Source organism: Chelonoidis abingdonii, chromosome 3 (genome assembly GCF_003597395.2).
Source record: "Chelonoidis abingdonii isolate Lonesome George chromosome 3, CheloAbing_2.0, whole genome shotgun sequence".
In the NCBI taxonomy this organism is placed as follows: domain Eukaryota; kingdom Metazoa; phylum Chordata; order Testudines; family Testudinidae; genus Chelonoidis; species Chelonoidis abingdonii.
This window is the reverse complement of record NC_133771.1, coordinates 128,908,998-128,914,045: the sequence shown is the minus strand read 5'-3', so window position 1 is coordinate 128,914,045 and position 5,048 is coordinate 128,908,998.

Genomic DNA, 5,048 nt, shown 5'->3' with positions numbered 1-5,048 from the left:
TGAGTACCTATGTGGTGTAGTGAGTGCTCACTACCTCTGCAAATCCTTAAGTGTCTCTAGCTGGGAGCCCAAAAATTAGGTCCCTAAAAATTAGTGGCACTTTTGATAATTTGCACTTAAAATGTCTCACACAAAGTCAGTCAGAGGAAAAGCCAGGAATATAATCCAAGAGTCCTGACTTCCAATCACCAGCTTTAACCACAGGACCAGATGGCCTTGCCAAAAATTTAAGTTAAGACAACTTTGCAGATAAATACCCTCTAAAGATACAAAGTATCTGTGTCAACAGCTGCTAATGCCAGGAGATCTATTAATATACTTCAGTGTTTCACTAACTCATTGTTCCTTCCTCTACACGATGCAGTTTTTCCATTTGGTGTGTAACAATATCAGTGGCAACTAATCACATCAGAAAGATTAAATAAATATGCTTTTACAGCATGTTAAACCAGCAAAAAAAAAGGGTTAATTATCTCTAGTGCACATGGGTTCATTATAAAAATACAGCAGACACCGGATGTTATTGGGTACAAGTGCCTGGGAGCAGAGAGAAGAAGACACTGTATATTAATTCAACAAGTGTTCTAGCCTGCATCTGTGTTTAATTAGTTATCCCGGAATCAGCTCTGTGCTGCAAGACAGTTCTGGAAGCTGCTAGTGAGAAGTGTACGGACTTCTAAACTAGTGAAACTGCTGCTTTGATTAATTGAGTCCCTTGCAATCTTCCTTCTGTGTTCAAAGAAAAGTTAATCATTTACTGTGAAAATCCAAGTTGGATTATTCAACCCAGAGCATGGAACAATTCATTTTTATTGCCCACACAATATTTCCAAAATGACAATTGTGACAGTTACGGCTTTGGTTTCCCTGCACCCCTAAGACAAATTTATGAGTACAATATCGTCCCGAGGGAGGGGATGGGGGGAGAGGAGGAGAAGAGAGAATCCAAGCAAGAATAGCAGTGAAAGCATGAAGCGCAATCCATTGTTCCATAAGACGTATATTTTAATACCACATTGTGACAACCGGGTATGCCTCCTAAGAAACGTGGGAGGGATGGGAAGGGGACTGACAAAATAACAGGGTACATCTAGCTATTAGCTTACCTAAATAGGCACTCATCTAGCCCTCATCGTGTAGTCTCTGAGCAAATTTATCCTCTGGGGCAGTAGAAAAGTTTGACTGTTGCCATTATATAAATGAGGAACAGGAGGGTTAAATGGCTTACCTAGGGTCACACAGGAAATCAGTGGCATAGCTAGGAATAGAACTAAGGTCACCTACAGGCTAATGCAGTGTCTTAACCATAAGACCTTCTTGGAAGGCATGTTGCCCCTTGTGGCACTGAGGAGAGTAGATAAATGAGCCCCTTGCTGCACCAGGCAGCGAGCATTCACCTCACACCACCTTTGTAGGGGTGGGGCATCCACATATACCTTTTAGAGCTGCTAGTATCCTGTTCCCTGCGCCCGAACATTCCTCTTCACCTGCCATGTAATCACTAGGGTTGGCAAGAAAATGCAAATCCATCCTGGTGAAAAATGTTGAAGTTTTAGATTTTTTTTTCCTCCATCCTGAACTGGGCCAAAAAGTAAAAGAGAAACAACTTTTCACAGCATAGAGTTTCCAGAAAATAAGTCTATTTTGGGAGAACTGAAATGGAATTTTTGAGCTTGTCAGCTGCCTACCTGGAAGCCTTTTGTCAATTGCATTTTTCAGTGAAATTGACAAGTGTCTTGCAGGTGGACAGACAGGGAGCTGTCATTTCCACTTTTCCCAATAGGAAGTAATTATTCTGGGGCAAAATTGAAGTTTTCCCACAGAAAATTTTGATTTTTGTGGACCAGGCTTTTTCTGTTAGAAATTCCCAACCAGCTCTAATAATTAAGTTTGGATCTGCAAGTGTCAGTAGAAGAGAAGGAGCTCTTCGTGGCTTCTTTTCCCTCTGGCCCACCCAGCTATGCACCCTTAAATCTAAAATCCATCCAAAGACAAGGCTTGGTTCCATTCTTGCTCTCATTGAATGACTGGGATTTATCCATCTGAAAGGTTCTGCATTTGGACATGAACACAAAATGGGACTAAATGAGCATTTATTTGCTAGCAGAAAAAAAAAGACCTCTAAAGTTTTTTGAAGTAGGTAGTTGGAAATTATGGGCTCTCTTTTTCTGGAAGTAATTTGGCACATCTCTTTTTTTAATGGAATATGCTTGATCAAAAATGCTAGATCCTGCACATGACACAGATAATTAAGTCTAATTTCAATAATGCTCTGAAATACTACTAAAAAATCTTTGGGCTCTTGTGTTCCCTCCAAACACAGAATATGCACACGCTACTTCAGAGCACTGAGTTTTATCCTTGCAACTGCATTTTTATTCAAGCTTTGCTAACCAAGAGTCAAACTCCGTTCTCAGTTATATGCATATAAATCTGGAGCAACTCCACTACTTTCCATGTCATTACTCAAGATTACAATGGTATAAATGAGCACAGAATATAGCCCTACATTTTGTAAATCTGACCCTCAGCATAATTCCATGAAAAGGGTGGGGGGAGGAACTGGCTTTCACAATGAAAATATTCCTTGAAAAACTGTATAAATATTATGATTATAGTAGTAGATAGGATAGTATTAAAAGAAGTTAAAACGACACCCTGTGACTAGATCGGCTGAGAATGTGCAGGAGCAGAGCGTCATATTTATGGGCTACTGTTGACAACAATAACTCTTTATTCACAGAAGAGTATTTTGACCACCTATTGTTTTACAGAGAAGTCACATCTGGGTCTTCAGTTTGCTTTCCATAGATTGAAGATCACAATTTGGACTCAAGCTATCATAGATGTTGGTCATTGCCTGAAGTGTTCCACCACTAATAATCCTATATTTGTTCATTAGCTTTGATCCATTTTATTTATTTATTTTGGGGTGAGTTAATGACACTGTGCCAACATTTTCAGAACTGGCCAGTGATTCCCCACTTGTAACACTTTGTGCCTGATTTTCAGTGGTTCTGAGCATTCACAGCTTCCATTGACCTTGATGCAGTTGTTGCTCCATAGCATTTCTGAAAATCAGGGCCCAGGCATCTCCAGCTGAGCTTCCATAACCTGAGGCACTGAAAAATCAGTGACCACATCTCAAAATTCAGCTGTAGGGAATCAATCCTGCTTCCACTGAAAGGAATCAGTGTTTTGCCATTGACTTCAGTAGGAGATTGACCTGGCATTCATTCTGCCTGTGGTTTCTGTCCAGCTAAAGATTCAGCTGAGTAGGAGGGGATATTGGCAAGTGAAATTGCCTGTATTTCTCTATATGTTCCTGTTGAGCAGGCCCTGAAGAATTCCAAATGATCTTGCAGCTTCCGTTAACTTCACCTCCTTTCTATAGCCACCCTTTCTTTCAAGGGTCATTGTAAGACACTACCAAACTGTTGTGGGAGGAAGGGCAGGGGAAAGAAATATTACCAACAAAACTGACATTTGAACAGAACAGAACAAAATCCTACGAAGAACAAGTTAAATAATTCCATGATTTTTTCTGAACAACTGTTATTGGAGCAAACATCATTTGTCAAAAGTATGGAATAGTCCATAGTCTGTTGTAATTTGCGATCTTGAAGGCAAAGCTATTGGTTATTATTTATTTACAAATCTGAAATGTTACCAGGATAGTAGATTTAGGATGGGAGGAAAAAAAAATACACAGCCAGAGCACAAAAAAAATTCATCCATACACATTAAGTTGGATCATCCATGCTATCCACATCGCTCTGGCTTTTGCAAATATTTACAAGTGACATTCAGAGATATCCATAAGCAAAGGATCAGGTTGTTTGATATAATAAGCTACATTCAAATATGGATTTACAAGTGAAACTAGTGTGAGGTGAGGGCCCTCAGTGACTCAGGGCCAGATCCTCAAAGGTATTTAGGTACCTAAATCCCTTGAAACCCATGGGAGTTAGGTACTTACATATTTTTGAGGATTGGACCTTGGTAATTAGGATTCCACAGCACAAAAGGATTGTACCACACACACCATGGCACAATTCTGCACAACAACTGACCAGGTCTCCCAGCCTCTGCCACAGATCTCCCATGCGATGCTGTTGCACTCAGTTAAACCAACATTTTCACAGATGGCCGCTGTATGTACCTCATTTTCTGGGTACCCAGTTGAAGACATCTGGAGTCTGATTTGCAGAAGTGCTGAGCACTCACCTGGAGGTCAGTGGGAACTCTGCTCTGAACATATGAAGTGCTATATAATGCTGAGTACTCTGAAAAATCAGGTCCTAGGTTCCTCAAACCGGGCACCTAAAATTAACTGACACTTGACTATTTTGGCTTTAATCTCTATGCCTCGGTTCCCCTTGCGTAAAATACCACTTAACCTCACAAGGGTGTTGTGAAGATAAATTCATTGTTTGTAAATAACTAAGACGCTCTGATTAGAGCACCATAAAACAGCCTGTGAGGTAGTTAATACTTCTGTATTCAGTGCAGGGTTTGGATGGTGTGCACTAAATGTGGCTACATGTTGAATTATGAGGAGAAAATAAATACTGAACAGCTACCCATTTAGTGAGCATCATCCATCCATTTCCTAGCTTTTGAGTGCTTGACTTGGCAACCTTAACATCCTTTTAACGTAATTTTTGGGGACGTAATATATGATTGCATTTTAAAAAATAACGTTAGAGAAATTTCCCTTGCCAACTTTTATGGATTTACAATCACGCTTTCCCATGTTTATAACGTTTTTCTCTCTATTGCTGTGAGAAAGACCCATACTATCAAAAGTAAACATTATCTGACAACAGAGGGGAATCAGCAAAGTTGACTGTACATACATTGTTGTCAAATGTGAAATAAAGTGCTTTTCCCTCAAATCACATTGGTTATTGCAATTTGCAAAGTAGCTACACATTTTTTAGACGATTGTTTCAACTCATCCTGTTGCCTTACACCTCATAACACAACAGAGTTGTGACATAGGGATTGTTGGTTACATACATGGGAAATCCTAGCTCACCAGGCAT